Raw genomic sequence first — 18,242 nt, 5'->3', positions numbered from 1 at the left:
CATCTTCAAAGGGGCTAAAGTTAGAATCTTCATCACACAGAATGCCAGACCGGTCCATCACAAGGCTCGAGCTGTGCCTTATGTGATGAGGGAAACGACTGAAAACGAACTGGACCGGCTTCTGCGGGAAGGCATAATTTCTCCCGTGGAATTCAGCAACGGGCAAGCCCCGTCGTCCCCGTCATGAAGCCTGATGGATCCATGCGAATCTGTGGGGATTACAAGTCTACCATCAACAGAGTCTCCCTCCAGGACCAATACCCGCTGCCAAGAGCGGAGGATCTATTTGCCACGTTGGCTGGAGGAAAACTTTTCTCGAAACTTGACCTCACATCTGCGTATATGACGCAAGAACTGACCGAAGAGTCTAAGCTACTCAGCATCATCAACACACATCGAGGCCTTTTTGTATACAATCGATGCCCATTTGACATCAGGTCAACAGCTGCTATATTCGAGCGCAACATGGAAAGTCTGCTCAAGTCCATCCCGGGGACGGTTGTGTTTCAAGATGACATAAAATCATCACGGCAGTGACACCGACTCTCATCTCCGCAATCTTGAGGAAGTACTAAGTCGATTGGATTGGGTAGGCCTAAGAGTTAAGAAATCCAAGTGTCTGTTTCTCGCGCCTGAGGTTGAATTTTTGGGCAGACGGATTGCCGCTGATGGAATCCGCCCAACTGAATCCAAAACCGAAGCGATTCGCCTGGCACCCAGGCCCCGGAATGTCTCGGAACTGTGCTCCTTTCTCGGGCTACTCAATTATTTTGGAAACTTTATGCAGAACTTGAGCATGCTGCTGGAGCCTCTCCACGTGCTACTCAGAAAGGGGTGCGAATGGTTTTGGGGGAACGCCCAAGAACGCGCCTTCAATAAGGCACGCAACCTTCTATGTTCCAAGAGTGTTTTAGCTTTTTTTGACTCAGGTAAAAAGTTACTCCTTACGTGTGATGCGTCAGTGTACAGGGTCGGGTGCATTTTACAGCACGTCAAAGATGCGGGTAAATTGCAGCCCGTTGCTTACGCCTACAGGTCACTTTCACGGGTGGAGCGCAGGTACAGTATGGTTGAGAAGGAGGCGCTTGCGTGCGTGTACGGTGTCAAAAAAATGCACCAATACTTTTTCGGGGCCAAGTTTGCATTAGAAACCGACCATAAACCCCTCACATCCCTACTATCCGAGTGCAAGGCAATCAACGGCAACGCCTCGGCGCGCATTCAGCGGTGGGCACTCATTCTGGCGGCTTACGACTACACGATAAGGCACAGACCAGGCACAGACAACTGTGCCGACGCGCTTAGCAGTCTACCCCTAGCCTAGCAACCACAGAAGGGTCCGATGAACAGGACTGTGAGATGGTCATGGCAATCAATGCCTTTGAATCCACAGGTTCACCCATGACAGCTCGCCAAATCAGAGCCTGGACGACCAGCAACCCCACATTATCTCGAGTTAAAAGATGCGTCTTAACCGGTGACTGGGCAGAGGCTCACGATGCCTGCCCCGAGGAGGTCAAACCCTTCCATAGGCGCATGCATGAACACTCACTACAGGCAGACTGCCTGATGTGGGGCAGCCGAGTAGTTATGTCCTTATGAGACAGGGAGGCGTTTGTCCGGGACCTCCATCGCGAGCACCCGGGGATCAACCTTATGAAGGCCATAGCCAGATCTCATGTCTGGTGGCCTGGCATTGACGTGGACTTGGAGCTCTGCGTCCGTCGGTGCACCATTTGTGCCCAACTCAGTAATGCCCCCAGGGAGGCCCCCCTAAGCCCCTGGCCCTGGCCCACCAAACCGTGGTCGCGGGTGCATGTGGACTATGCGAGCCCATTCATGGGCAAAATGTTCCTCGTAGTCATTGATGCATTTTCAAAATGGATCGAGTGCACCATTTTAAACTCGAGCATCACCTCCACCACTGTGGAGAGCCTTGGAACCATGTTTGCAACGCACGGCATTCCTGACATATTGGTCAGTGATAATGGTCCGTACTTCACCAGCGCAGAATTTCACGATTTTATAGTTGACCACGGTATAAATCACGTTAAGACGGCACCTTTCAAGCCGGCCTCCAATGGCCAGGTGGAGCGAGCAGTGCAGATCATTAAACAAGGCATGCTCAGAATCCAAGGTCCCACGCTGCAGAGCCGCCTGTCACGATTGCTGCTGGCATACAGATCTCGTCCGCATTCGTTGACTGGGGTTCCCCCCCGCGCAACTATTGATGAAACGAACTTTAAAGACCAGGCTCTCGTTAATCCTCCCAGACATGCATGAAATTGTTGAGGCTAAGCATCAAAAGCTAACTGAGTACCATGACTGAAATTCGAGGGGGAGGTGGAGTGAGATAGGGGACAAAGTGCTTGTGCTAAACTATGGCCGGGGTCCCAAATGGCTTGCAGGGACAGTAACAGTCAAAGAGGGAAACAGGCTACTGGTTGTACAAATGGACAATGGACAAACCTGCCGGAGGCATTTAGACCAAGTAAAAAGTAGATTCACTGATAACACTGAAGAACCAGAGGCAACTACAATGTGGAAGTCAAACCACACCTGGTGGACAGACAGGTGGAACAACCTGAGGAAAGGGCAATCTCAACAGACAGCCCAGGTGAGATACCAGCAATCACACCGAACGAAACAGACAGCCCAGGCGAGATACCAGCAATCACACCAAACGAAACACAGGCACCAAGGCAAACAACTGAACCACAACTAAGACGCTCCACGTGAGAGCGCAGACCATCTGAGAGACTGAATCTATAAAGGCAATAAGACCTTGGGGGAGGGTGATGTCATGTATCTCACAATACTGTATATAACTGTATCTTACCATGCTATACATGACTGTAACTGGATATGATCTGTAACAATAAGCATACCTTACCACCAGGGTTGCACTTGCAGGAGACAATCCATACCTGTCCCACTGAGGTATATAAAGGGAGGTCTCAGGCAAGTGCAGCACTGGAGAGCTGTGAATTAAAAGTGACCTTGACTTCAGCATGTGTTTCGTGTAAGTTAGTACATTAGAGTCATGACTTAACACACTGCTGTTCCGAGAGCTCAAGAAAGCTGAGCCTCCGCCTGTACACCCAATGTGGGTAGTGCCTCCTATGAGCTGCTCTACTGCTCCCCTCTCCGCTGTCAACAACAGGCTGTTGCTGCTGCTGATGACCTTGTTGCTCCTCGTCCATGGTCCAATCTAAGGCAGGCAAGGCACTACCCATCCTGATCTGATTCAGAAAACCTCCAAAGTGTAGAAAGTAAACGATCAGCAAAAGTACAATGAACAAACCCTTTTCCATTAGTAGGTAAGAAAGCATCTGTGAGTACTGAGTATTTATTGGAGTATTTGCATGACTTTTAATCAGCCCCCTCAATTACCAATTACCTTGGTTTCAATGGCGAGTTTCAGGAAGCCCAGGAAACCCATGGTTGCGCCGTTAAATTTTAACGTCTGCTAAATATCGCTCCAATTGAGCAATTACAATAAGTTAATAGGCTAACCTGCCTCTCCCCAGGGCTTATGTGCAACCAGCCAAACGTGCCTGAGTTAAACGCGGAAGTCAGCGGGTTGGAGCCAGCTTCCAGACGCGTTTGCATTTTTGACGACTTTAACACCACACCCACACACAAACACACGCGCTCTCCCAGGTAAAAATTCCTTCATTATGGCTGTTGAGGTAACTTTTGAATAAGTGATGGTCTGGTTGCTTTGTTTAAAATCCAAATTATTCATTGTGAACCACTAGCGTGCCTAGAATTTAAAAAAATATATAATTTGTTAATGTAAAATTTCATTTTTTTTCAGGGATCAAGCCTCTAAATCCCTCTAGAATACGAACACCAATTTTGTGCCTTCAACATTTTGATTTCCCTCTTGAGGGTTTCATGAACTTATATTTATTTTCTCCAATATAAATGAAAGAGCTCCAAACTTCCTGTCGCAATACTGGAAATCCAGCATAATCTGGATGGTTATGGACATTATGCCCATAAAAAATTCGACTTGGCGAGAGCCTAGCACAAAATATGCCAATCCACTAATTTATATTAATACTTTTAGGTTTTTGACTTCAACTTAGTCAAATATTAGGGCTGAATGTGTGGCCCCTATAGGCATGTGTGAGATACTCACGGGCCCATAGGGGCCCTCGAAGTTCTGGTTTAGGCATGCTGTAAGAATAAAAGTGTTTATTAATGATTAAAAATTGATTCTGTGTATGTATAAATGTTAAAGGTGTAGATTATACGGAATGACCTGTTTGTGTTGAAACAGAATGGAAGCTCACAGGTTACCAGCATGAGCTGAGTTTTGAAACAAAAGAAACAAAATGAAAGCCCCCACAGAGATGCCACATGGCTTTTGTGTATTGGCCTCCAGACCTGTGCGAGGAGAGCCAATAAGAAACTGCCCGAGAGCCAAGGTCCAATCGTGGGGCTTTTCTGAGGACAATGGACTTAAGGGATTTAAAAACTCAAGCCACACGGGTTACTTTCTCTCTCTTCTCTCCCTGCTGGACACACGGCAAAAGACCTTCTGTTGAAGACCAGCCAACTCAGCATGCCGTGTGTCCAATCCAGCCAAGGGGCGTAACGTATATCATTTTTTATTATAACCTCATTGTATTTCTGTTGTAACTAAGGTAGATCTATAGGATATTTGACCACTGCTGCTAATGTGCATGTGTGTATATTTTTAATAAACTCTTCTAATTGTTTGAAAGAATCGTCTCACTGTCAAATGTAAGCCCAGAAAGATTCAGAAATCCTACAATGCACTGCGCATGAAGAATCCTCTTGACAGATCGTACGAATCCGAAAGAAAAAGGCATTGGAGAGTTGGGTGATTTGCATAACTTTCACCCAGCGAATGCCCTTGAAATTCTTACCCCTGCTTTTACCAGCCAAAGAGTTTAAAAAAATAAAAAATAAAAGGTGCAGAAATTACGTGCGGAGGCTTCCCAAGGGCAGATGCCTCCGAACTGACAAATATCAAAGGACTTACCTGGTGGTCCGGGATGTTCAGAGACTTACGGTCCTGGGCCTCTATGCGAAGGCCTGCATAGAAGCCCGCGTATCCCAGGGATGTAGGCATTTTGCATGCGTTTCTGGGATCATGTGGGCTGGCCCAACCAATTAAAGTAGGGGTATTCCCATTCATATTTATGGTGATTTTATACGGAATCACCATAAATATGAATGGGAATATCCCCCAAAACACACAAACACTTAAAATAAATAACAGGAGACATCACATATTTAAAATTAATCAAAATAGAAATTAATTAATTATTTAAAACAAAATTTAATCTTTTGTAAAATAAATTTACATATTTTATAGGATTTAAAAATAAAATTACCTTATTTCACAGGAATTTAAATGTTTAAATTATTAAAAAAAAAAGATTTTTCCTGTCCTTTAAAAGTCCTACGCTGATAAAAGTGACCTTACGCCTGCTTTTATCAGTCGTACGAATTTCACAGACATTCGCTGGGCCCAACTCTCCACCCGCGGAGGCGCTTTTCTTTCAGATGCGACGATCTGTCAAGAGGATTGCGGAGCCCCTACAGGCCCGTGCACACCGCTTACGCACCCATAGGGGCCGCAAATTTAGGGCCAAAATTTTATCACTCATTTTTATATTGAAATCCCTGACTAGTAAGGTAGGTTTATTTTTAGCCCCGTTAAAAGATACTAAAAAAATTCAAAACATTTAATATTTGTGTAAAATATTTAATTAAATGGCATTTCATTTTAAATATGTAATTTTTTTTTAAACTCATTTCATGTATTTGTGTATTTTTTAAGTGACCCCCATTCATTCTTATGGGAGTTCCGTACAAATGGAATTTATTGGATGGGCAAGCCCCCGTGATCCCAAGGGCGCTTGTGAACCACACACGCCCCTGGGATACATGGGCCTCTACCCACGGGTACCTGGAGAGGCCCAGGAGTGCGAATCCAGGAACTTCCCGGACACCAGGTAAATTCATAGATTTTTTGCAGGTCGGAGGCATCCACAATTTCTACCCCATTATCAATGACAGCCTCTTGGAGACATATGTATGCAATTATCAACAATGTCAGTAAATTTAAAAAGAAATATGAGAACTTTACAAATCTATGGGAAGTAAAATCTGGAAATTTAGTGAACTGGAAGATAGAAAAAGAACAAGAGAAGCTAAGTGAAGAGTGAGAAAAATATTTTTTTCCCTCTAGAAAATGTTTCTTCTCTTCTCTCTAATAGACTTTGACACTGGGCTGTGCTACACTTCCACTGGTAGCTTGTCCAGTGTCGTTCCTCCAACCACCATCTGCCCCAACTGTGACAGAGACTGTAGATCCCGCATTGGTCTCATCAGTCACCTTACAACTTATTTTAGTGTGGAAGTAAGTCATCCTCGACTCTGGAGGACTGCCTAAGAAGAAGAGAAGTTATTCATGTGCAAGTCCCAACAGTGGGTATAAGAAGGCTATTCGACTGGGAATGGCTTCACAGCTAAATCCATCGTGTTCTCGCCCTGTATTCACACAAATGCACGTCCAGCAGAGATCACTGGACAATAATCAGGACAGAAAACACTGGCCAATTTCCACTCTCTAACCCAAGAGCACTGATAATACTATTAACACTGTCATTTTTTAAATCAGTTAGCTCAGCACAGACCAGGGCTCGTACCTGGTAGGTATGGTTCATGAGCACACTAGTAGACTCAATAAGCCATCAGCAATCCACCAAGATCATTTTTTTCCTTGACTTCATCTGTGCAAATAGGTGCAAGGGTTCCCACACCTAAGTTAAACACACAGCCACTCCTCCGCTATTGCCCCATCACAAAACCCTGACATTTTAAAATAAGTAACACTTACTTGACTGAGAATATCCTGCTTCTGAGAAGAGATTTAAGCAAAAAAGAAGAGAAAGAAATAGGTTAGTACAAATGATGGTAGTTAAAGAGTTAAATAAGATACAACGAGTAGAGCTTAACACACAGTGACAGGAAGTCACTTGTTCATTTCCAGTGAAGAGTGAGGTTCGCAACAATGAGGAATTGCTAGAAGAGAGATTTTTAATTACAAAAGGTGACACAAATATTGCAAATGTCCTTAAACAAATGGAGCTGTGTTCCTGCACCAAAATAAATGACTCAACTAAGTGAATATCACTCTTTATGAGTGAGATTTGGCAACTCTGATTACAAGCAGTAAATGGAACTGCCCTGCAATTTGAAAGACCCAGATTCGGATTGGTGTTCAGACATTGTGGTTGATTTGGGACAAATGGACCAGAAAACAACAACTGGTTTATGATTATTGAATGCCAAAAGTATTTTTTTCCTAATTGGCATAGATTTTGCCTGCAGTTATTATTTTATGTAGATATAGAAAATTTACAAGGTACTTCAATTTGTTTTTAGTCGTCATTTTAAATCCTCTCTGAAAGTATTAAAAGGTGCACAGATGTGAAGAAAAACAATGACTATGTTCATAGAAATCTATCCATGAAAAATGGATGGTCTTGCTGGACCTTCTCCCTGTACCCATTTGAAAAAGCTTTGTGATCTGAAATTCTGGGGGTCTGGGCATGTGGAGTGGAATTTGGGGCAGTGCTAGCTACACCCCTTCTCCCCAATAAGTGTCCAGAGTCGCAAACGGGGAGGGATTTAACATTTTCAAGGCCGCTTTCAGCAGAACATTACGGATTGGTTTACCAAAACCATAAGAGCCAGGAAATGCACAATTTAATTTATTTTTGATTGGCATTCCCATGTCTCCATGGGTCCACTTATACTGTGGTACCTCCATCTGAGGTAGAAGAAAGACTTACATTTGTATCACCGTTCATGACCTCTGAGCATCCCAAAGCATTTTACAGCCAATTCAAATTAAATATTTTTTGAAGTGTAGACACTTTTGTAATGTAGGAAATATGGCCACCAATGTGTGCAATGCAAGGTCCCACAAAGAGCAATGTGATAATGACCAGGTCATCTGTTTTATTGATGTCAGCTGAGGAATATTGGCCGGAACACTGGGGAGAACTTCCCTGCTCTTCAAAATCATGCCGTGGGATCTTTTATGTCCATCAGAGTGGGGAAATGTGGGTCCTGGTTTAACGTCTAATTCTAAAAATGGCACCTCCGACAGTGCAGCACTCCCTCAACACTGTACTGGAGTGTCAGCCTGCGTTTGGTGCGCAGGTCTTTGGAGTGGGACTTGAAGGACTCATAGGCAGGAATGCTACCACTGAGCCACAGCTGACACTCAGTGAAGTGTAGGCACTCCATTGGCACTGTCACCCACAATATGTAAATGTCCCTGATCCCAGGAGACTGCCCCAGATCCACCCTAAACAATGTCCTCTAAAAATTCTGGACTCTTGGTCCAAGTTTGAGTTGTAATAGAAGAACCTTTTTTCCCAAAATTTATCAGTTTACATTGCCAGTTAAGTTAGAAATGTAAAAGTTGCTCAAAATTCAAGATAATAAACAACTCTTGCATACTGTAAGTATGAAAATACCATGGCCATCAAACCAATTCTTTCACACCAAGCACACTCAACAATTCATAATTTTTTCCACACTCTGAATTTTGCTGCCCTTTTCAAGTTTAGCAAATTGGAATTGTTTTGGGTTGCAGTATCTATATTAACAAACCTCGAGGAAGGCTTGAGATTAGAAGGAATTCATTTTACACATAGAAAAGTGGAGATACTCAATAGGCTTAAGTAAAAATAGCCAAAGCTACATTAACGTTACAAAGAAAGCTGGATGAGTAACTTATTGGAATAAAATTGAAGAATAATACAGACTGAGGTGCTCAAATACTCCAGACAACATGGTGGTTCATGTGATGCTGAGACCATGGAACGAGAGGAGATCAGCTAACCAGAGTTGAATGCTAGAGATACATGAGAATTGAAATATTCTGCAAATTTTCATCGGGGCCATTATTGGGGCTAAGCCTTCCTCAACCCCAACATGGCCCATGATGTTGAAGAGGGTGGGTTCAGGGGAAGGAATTCCCAGGCCAGAAATTTCTTTAGCTTGGCCTCCCCAATGCCAAGCAACTTTCTGAGATAAACCTGGTGTACAGGTCTGCTCCACTACTCTGTCCAATCTGGCAAGCAAATTGAACATAGGAACAGGAGTAGGCCATTCAGCCCCTCGAGGTGTTCCACCATTCCATTAGATCAGAGCTGATCTGTACCTCAACTCCATTTATCTGCCTTTCTCACATCCCTTGAAGCCCTCACCACTTCACTCTTGAAATTTCATAACTGCAGGCTGATCGTTTTTCAGGGTTCACTGCCATGGCCGCCATCTTAATTTTTTTTGTCAGCCGACTGTTCTGCCGCCAACAGGCAGCCTGGCACCTCTTTTTGAGTGCCAGGCTGCTGGCCCAGCTGAAACTCTCCCTGGTGGCCCAGTGGACCTAACTAAAATAATTGCAGAGCTCGCAGCGGCTCTCTCCTTTAAGTGAGGGGGAGAGATGTGGTTGATTCTCGGGTCACTAAGGTGAAAGAGGAGCATTCTAGGTGAATAATCATCTTTGGTCCACTATCTTACAAGGACATGAATAGCTTCTTCTTGGTTCTGATTTTTCTTACCTTATCTCGGAAATACCACCCGCCCCATCACCTCAGCCCATCAAACGTTACGTTTTCCAAGGGTTTGTTGAAGTTTGATTGCTAGATTGGACAGAGTGGTGGAGACTTTGAAAGAAATCCGCCCAATGTTATAAATGTGGAAAAGAAAATCCAGAAGCACATTTAGAAATAAATTTTGACTAATTGCCGGATTTCGGCGCATGCGCATCGCGTGGCAGGAACCAACACATGTGGGGCTGCTACGGGTGCGTGCGCACATCGTGCATGCCCATAGAGACCGCGATTTTTGGCCCGATATATTCTATTAGATCTTCCATAGCAGTGCTTTAGCCTGGAGCAGATTTTGGGCAGGCAGGGGGAAGGGTGAGTACAAAACGCACCCCCTGGCATAAATTTCAGGCCTGGAGTATTTTATCGTCTGAGCCTCATCTACATGCTGTTCGTCAGCGGGCAGGAAAGGCACCAAGGAGAGTTAACACAAATACAGAACTGCTTCAAAACCAACAACAACAACTTGTATTTATATAGCGCCTTTAATGTAGTAAAACATCCCAAGGCGCTTCACAGAAATGTCATAAAACTAAATTTGACAGCGGGTCAGTATCCTGTTGTAAACCCGGCTCCTTGTCAGTTTCCCAAGTGTCGGGTCTGTCATTGCTGAACAGACCTAACACCAAGCAGCGGGTCAACCAATTTAGATAGTTAAAGGCTAGTTAAAAGGTAGTTCAGCAGGATTTTACCATGTATTTACCTTTTTACCAGGGGGACAAAATTCAGCCTCCCGATAAAGCCCGTTACCGCTGGAAAGCAGTGGCCACGCGGCAGTATCGAATGGCCACCGATTTTTTGTCGAATGGCCGCCGCTGGCGAAATTCTCCTCGGTGGTTTTTCTGGTGGTCCCCACTTCCGCCCTGCTGCTGCCGAACCCTCCTAAGTGTGTCATCAAAGCGTGCACTGCAGATCTACCACTCCCATAAGCAAAGTTCATCAAAAAAATTTTGCAGCTGCCGCGCGGTGCCCTCGATAGTTTTTTCTGTTGGTGCACTTTGTGTGCAAAATGGCAGTGCGGTCGCCATTAAAAAGGAGGGCTCACTGCCATGGCTGCCATCTTAATTTTTTTTGTCAGCCGACTGTTCTGCCCCTGTTCTGCCGCCAACAGGCAGCCTGGCACCCCTTTTTGGGTGCCAGGCCGCTGGCCCAGCTGAAACTCTCCCTGGTGGCCCAGTGGACCTAACTAAAATAATTGCAGAGCTCGCAGTGGCTCTCTCCTTTAAGTTAGGGGGAGAGATGTGGTGACGCGCCAGCAAGCGCTACGCTGATGACTGACAGCGGCGGACACTGTGCCCACCCCACATCCGCCCCTCTTATGACCGATCTTCTGCTCTCCGCCCCACTTCCACCCCCATTATGACCGATTTCCGCTCTGCTCGAAAAAAAAAGCCAAAGAGCTGAATTTCACGCAAGAGGCCACTACATCCACCGCAGCGGTGAAAATACAGGAAAAATGGAAGGTGCGACCCGTTTCCGGCAGAGGTGAATTTCTACCCTTAGATTTTTAACGAGTTTCCCGGAGCGTGGTTATCACATCAGGTAAGTAGGTCAGGTGCTGTGTTAGCATCGAATGATTCACTAACCTGACAGCTATAAATGATCTATGAAAGCTCTCATTTCATAGGTCTTCACTTTCCAAGGTTCGAAGCTGTTAGAAGACAGATTGACCTTTATGCAGACGCAAGTGTTTACAGCAAACTTTCCAGTGTCACCTCATTGGAACAACCTCTCTCACCATTGACAGATCACTGCTGTCATCTCAATCTCACCTGTCATCGATTCCATCAGCATCGATGCCCTTGAAAACATCACAGCTTGGTCCTCAGATTCCCAATATTAGCCCCAACACCAGCATCACTGGGCACACCAGTAGCACCAACCTTATCTGCAATCAACTGATGCTACACTGGACACAGGGCATCATCACTTGTGCACATTGCTGCCCGGGATGCCAGAAATGGCTTCACCATATCCAAATTTGCTTTACTTAACACTGTACACCCTGGCTGCCACATGATATGCCAGGTTGGCACCATCCTATACCAGCACCATAAATCATCCTTACAATGTCCAAGCCATTCCTTTCACACTCATCACCATTGGGAGGGGGTAGTGATGACATTATGTCTTACCATTCACTGAACCTCACGAAAACACTTTCAGAGGTGCACACAAATCTGTCCAAGAAGGCAAAGTGATGAAAATTAAAATTTCAATGCTAGACAACACATTAACAGAAACTTTACACAAACATTCCCTAAAGCACCCAAGTGTCTACTCTTCTATGTTGTTAGTTTGAATGATTGGACAAAGATGAGGGTGAGTGTGAGGGGTGGCTAGTGAGATAGGGAAGTGATAACTTAGATAAGGGTGGATGGGTGGAGGTGTAAGGTAAGTTGATGTGAGTAAGGATGTGCAGGAGTAGGGCAGGGAAAGTAGAATGATGGGGATGTGATGAGTGGTACAGGAGGATGAGGTTGAGTATGGCTTTGCAATAATGTTTTGTGATCTACTGTTATGATAGAATCATAGACATTTATAGCATGGAAGGAGGCCATTATGGCCCATCATGTCCGCGCCGGCTGACCATGAGCTATGCAGCCTAATCCAGCCTAATCATTGAAAGGTTTGCGCCACTGCAGCCAGGTCCTCCTGACAACATCCCTGTTTGTGCCCTCCTGTGCAATGTGCAACCAGGCTGTGTTGATCTCCTGGGAAGTTCTCTTCCGTCTATTGGAAGGGAACAGAACCTCCCTGTGTGTTGTGACTCCTCCATAAGTATATGGAGGGAATCATGGGAGAGCCTGGGTGCAGCTGTGCACCTTTGTGCAGTGCTTGTCAGTGTTTGAAGCAGCTCAATGCTGTAGAACATTGATAGCACAACTGCCAAAATGAATGTGGACATGGCCCCTTTAAGGAAACTGGCTGATGATGCATCGTCAGATGACGTCATCAGACCTGCTTCCTTTTAATTGGCCAGGAACCTCGCAGGGTGATCTTAACAAGCACAATCAGGGCAAAATCACTTGGAGGAGGCAGGATGAAGACGAGAGCAGGGTTTGTGGCCACTGTCTACTCCAGCCGCACCGGACTTGCTACGGCTGGCAAAATCATGGCCCTGTATGACCATCTTGACAGATGGGTTTTACCAACCCACAGAAAGTGAAAAGCACTTTCGTAACATGTCTGTTACGTTATTATAGACCCTCCTCTCTGCTTTTACTACTTTCCAATAGGTTTTCAGCAGTCTTGCCTTAGAGCATTCATGCTGGTCTAATTTACATTTGATTACCACCTCCCTCTTTTGCTTAAGAGAAGACTGAACACATGCTAAACCCACACATCAATTACAGCCTTTTCCTTTAAATCTTATGCTGTACACCATTACAAAAACAATGCTTTAGATTTAAAACGTAATGATCGTGAATGTTCAGACAGAGAGGGTGAATGGAAAGATAAAACAAATGTGGCTGTACTTATCAAATCGAGTCTTGTACTTGCTTAATTTAATTCAGTTACCAGCTTGTGAAGCTGCATAGAGAATGAACCCAGTTATCTACTCATAGCACACAGAGGGCCCAGGCTCCGTACTGCTCAGCTTATCCATGCTGTTTCTGTTTTATTTTTTTGCATAAAACAGATTATCTGTACATTTGCAAAGGCTAGTTTCAACCAGACCCTGCTCTCCAGCACACTGTTTGCTCCTCCTGACCCACTATCCTCTGTGTTCCTAGCTGCTTGTAACCTGCTCTCTTCCATGTTCTTGTTTGTTCCCAACCCACCGTCTCTGTGCTGACTGCTCCTGACTTACTATTCTTGCATCACTGGGTTTTGATTTTCACGGGCTTTACATTATGCAAATACTTATTTTTAGTTCTGCTCCCTCGCTGGTGGATTTTCATTCTTATCCAATAATGACAAAGCACCATGAATAACTTTTATTAAAGCTTGAGGCCCACAAAATTTAAATCGATAAATCAGCAGTGCAGAAATATCTTCTCTGTTCTGTATGTCTCCCAACGTCTCTATGGCTCTCATGTTATTTTACAGACGTGCTCAATTTTGATGTTTTGCCTTTGTTAGAGCTGAAGGTACACAGTCAGTCTATAATGAGTCAGAGGTGGATATCAAGATTGAATGGGACTGGGCATGCTGCAGCAGCAATTTGGAATGAAACTGGACTGCAGACTGAGGCTGGGAGGGAATGCAGACTAATATTTGAGGTTCATGGAGTAGGTGGAGATAGTCTGGAAGTGAAAGGGCTAATGCCAGGGTTTGCAGAGAAATAGTAATAGGAAGACATCACGCTCATGCATTTGCAGCACTAAACCCACAGTCAGGGATGAACGTGTGAGATTTGACATTGTTTGTCATCTCTATCCTGACCAGCTGCAGTGTTTATTTCAGCAATGTCCTGACATGTCAGGGGCACAAAACCTGTCTGCATGTCCTCACCTGTTCTATTTGAGAAGCAAGGTGCGCTTGCCTGAGACATGCTAATACGCCCAGTCGCACACTGAATAAAACTTTTCTTTAAAAGGGGAATTCGCTCTTCAAATGTGTGGCGGAAGTCCTACCCTCCAATTGGGCAGGTTGCCCGTCACCGCTAGAGATGTATAGTCAGCCCGCCAATAAAATTCAAATAAGGCCTGACCATCAAATTGTAGACCTCAAACTGATGACATAGGGCAGGCAGTCTGATTGATGCCTGTTGCTAAAGTTGGCCCAGTGCAGTATGACTGCGACATTACTTATTTTTTTGTAAACACATTCATTATTATTGATTATTAATAACAATTACATTTTAAGAAGGTCGAAAATGCATTCCAGCAAATGAGCAAACACGAGCAGAAATTTTCTCCAACTAAATATTGGGGATAGACCGAAGCCATTCTCTTCATCCCCATCTCAAACTCCATTCCCTAGTCACTGACTCCATCCCTTTCCCTGGCAATTGTCTGAGGTTGAACCAGACTGTTTGCAACATTGGTGTCGTATTTGTCCCCAAGTTGAGCTACCAACCACGTATCCACACTAAGACCCCCAATTCCACCTCTGTAATATCACCCAACTCCGCCTCTGAATCAACTCTTCTGCTGCTGAAACCCTCATCTATGCTTTTGTTACCTCCATATTTGACTATTCCAATGCTCTCTTGGCCAGTCTTCCATCTTCCATCCTCCATAAACTTAAGGTCATCCAAAACTCATCTGCCCGTATCCTAGCTTGCACCAAGTCCCGTTCATCCATCATCCCAGTACTCGCTGATCTACATTGGCTCCCGGTTAAGCAACACCTCAATTTTAAAATTCTCATCTTTGCATTCAAAACCCTCCATGGCCTCATCCCTCCCCATCTCAGTAACCTCCTCCAACCTTACAACCCTCCAAGATATCTGTGCTCCTTCAATTCTGGCCTCTTGCACATCCCCAATTATAATCGTTGGGGGCTGTGCCTTCAGCTGCCTAGGCCCTAAGCTCTGGAATTCCCTGCCTAAACATCTCTACCTCTCTGCCTCTCTTTCCTCCTTTAAGATGCTCTTTAAAACCTACCTCTTTGACCTAGCTTTTGGTCATCTGCCCTAATATCTCCTTAAGTTGCTCGGTGTCAAATTTTGTTTGATAATGCTCCTGTGAAGAAGTTTGTGACACTTTGCTATGTTAAAGGAGCTATATTAACGCAAACTGTTGTTGTTGTTGTTGAGCGGAGAAATCTTTTTAAATCTCATAAAATAAAAGTAATATACAGAAATATGTTCAGACTTCAGAATTTTGTTTCTGGGATGTGCCCACACTGCCTTCAATTAGTGAGTAGAGGAGCACATGGAGATAGAATAGATTTTCAGACCATTACACATTCCTCGCTATGTCAGGTGAATACAGAATATCTCTATTGTGACCAAACACCAAGCACAGATAACAACGTTTAACTTTGTTGAGATCAGGCCTTTGATACCTCACATGGCTCAGTTGGGACTTCTTGTGAGGTATACCCTTCAGAAATTAATGACAAAGATAGGCAACGCTATTACTTTCTGTCAGGGAAATTTAACAACTCCGTACACTTCTTTAGAAACTTTCACATCCTCAGGAATTAGTGCAGTCACTGTTATAATGTAGACAAAAGCATGTTCTTGTTTACAAAAACATCACTGGGTTCTAGACCAGCTAGTTAAATTATGGCCATGAACTTCTTCAAAGCTGCTTTTGCTCCGCAGCCTTGACTACCCCGGAAGTGCAACAGAAACCCCGTTTATGTGCGTAAATCTCACTCCAGAGACTTGAGCACCAGATCTAGGTTGATATAAAGCCTTTCTTTCTTTCTTTCTTTCATTTCTTCAGAGGTCATGAATTGCATGGAATAAAGCTCCCTCTGTTTTTCCCCAGTCTTCACCTTTAAATAGCATTCCCTGCTGCAGTGCTGTGACTTTGTTTCCATTTCCCAAACCAGCCATCCTGCTGTTTGGCTGAGTGAGATTACCCACTAGGGATACTTTTATTCTGTAGAGTGGGATTAATTTAGGTAGCTTGTGCAGAAGAACATCAGCATAGACTTGCTGGACCAAATCATCATTATAGGCAGTCCCTCGGAATCGAGGAAGAATTGCTTCCACTCTTAGCATGAGTTCTTAGCTGGCTGTACAGTCCAATACGAGAACCACAGTCTCTGTCACAGGTGGTACAGACAGTGGTTGAAGGAAAGGGTAGGTGGGGAGACTGGTTTGCCGCATGCTCCTTCCGCTGCCTGCGCTTGATTTCTGCATGCTCTCGGCGACGATACTCGAGGAGCTCAGCACCCTCCTGGATGCACTTCCTCCACTTCGGTCGGTCTTTGGCCAGCGACTCCCAGATTTCAGTGGGGATGTCACACTTTATCAGGGAAGCTTTGAGGGTGTCCTTGTAACGTTTCCGCTGCCCACCTTTGGCTCATTTGTCTTGGACAAGTTCCGAATAGAGCGCTTGCTTTGGGAGTCTCGTGTCTGGCATGCAAACTATGTGGCCCGTCCAGCAGAGCTGATCAAGTGTGGTCAGTGCTTCAATGCTGGGGATGTGTGACCAAATTACCTGTTTCTGTGAACGCAACCTGCCTAAACATTGCACAACATATGCCAGTGTCCTTTTAATCTATGTGAAATAATGTTTTAAATCTATTAATGATCATCAGATGAATCTTATTTTGTCTCATTGCGCTCTAAAATTGATCCATTAGTCCCAATATCAGTGTGCATTTGAAAGCTAACTCGCCATGGAAGTTCGCGGGCGACTGTGATTTTGCTGCGCCCAGTTGATAAGCCCTTAGCGCCCCATTATCGCCCCACCCCATCCCCGAGGCACTAATGAAAGGCGCAAACCAGGCCAATTTCTCCCCAACATGTCAAGCATAGTGAGAAAAGTGACCATGCTTTTAAAAAATCTATTAACTATCTACTTCAAATTCACCATTTCCTTTACTGTCTCTGCCTTTGGTATGGTCTAAAGCTTTAGGTCAACAACAGCTGTCCTTGCTCTGACCAAGGTTAGTCATCATATCACTTTTATAGCCTCGGTGCCTCAACTACAGCTACTTTTAATTGAAGGGACCACTGAATATTTACTATACTGTTGGCTGGCACACTGATACTGTAGATTGAAGACATATTTATATTGAAAAAGCACTGACATTGTCCATATGGTGCCTGTATCTACTTTTATAAATAGATATTCCATAAAATATCCATCAATAAGGCACGACAAAGACAGCAGCGGATCCGAATGCCAAAATCAATGATGCAGTCAAGATTCCGTAGAAAGAACATTCAATAAAAATTACTCTAATTAAGAGCAAGTTTGATAAATGACAAATACACACAGATACAGTAGGGCAATTCTTATTTCAAGTTGCAAAATTAATTTCAATAAATCTGGTCATTTGCAGTCTAGCACGAGAAAAACTGGCCACAAAAGCTGATGGATTGTCACAAAAACCCAACTAGTTCACGAATGCCTAACAGGGAAGTGAACCTGTCACACTTAACCAGTCTGGCCTGTATATGACGTCAGTGTCAGACTGAATGGTTGATTCTTAATGCCTTCTAAAGTGGCCAACAGTGACTCAATTGTATCAAAACAAAACAAGAACACGAGTGATTATGGATGGGCCAAAAATGCAAACTTGCCCACATCCTGAGAAATTTTTAAAAATGCATTCACTTATTCCCTTTTATTGCTTTAATATTGAATTTTTGGGTGGGGGCAAAATAAGAAAACAAGTCTATGATGTGCCTCTCCTAACAAATTAGATATCAGAACAGATGGAATATAAAATACCTGCTCAGGATTGTATTTCACAAGCACACCAGCTCCATGGAATTCTTCCAGAACATCCTTAAGTTTCTTTGTGGAGTCTAAAAGAAAAGAAGAGAAAAAGTTTTAAAAGTTTATCCTAAGCAAGACAAGACTAAATTTTCAGAGAACTTAGATGATGGCTTTTCTTCATACTTTACACCACATAGTCCTGGCATACTTGAGCAGTGTTAATTCTCCAATGAAAGGGCAAGTTAATTAAAACAAAAATGAAACTGCATCAGCC

General features: G+C 44.1%; 1 protein-coding gene across 3 annotated transcripts in view; it reads right to left on the bottom strand.

Moving 5' to 3' along the window:
* The window catches only part of dgkb (diacylglycerol kinase, beta), a 1,139,682-nt gene extending 1,121,641 nt beyond the window's left edge, over positions 1–18,041 (bottom strand). For all 3 annotated transcript variants that reach the window (XM_070881012.1, XM_070881013.1, XM_070881014.1), the window contains exon 1: positions 17,981–18,041. The gene's annotated coding sequence lies outside the window, so the exon portion shown is untranslated. The remainder of the gene's footprint in view (positions 1–17,980) is intronic.
* Positions 18,042–18,242: the final 201 nt, after the last annotated feature.

Source organism: Pristiophorus japonicus, chromosome 5, assembly GCF_044704955.1.
Source record: "Pristiophorus japonicus isolate sPriJap1 chromosome 5, sPriJap1.hap1, whole genome shotgun sequence".
NCBI lineage: Eukaryota > Metazoa > Chordata > Chondrichthyes > Pristiophoridae > Pristiophorus > Pristiophorus japonicus.
This window is presented reverse-complemented; position numbering and strand designations above follow the sequence as displayed.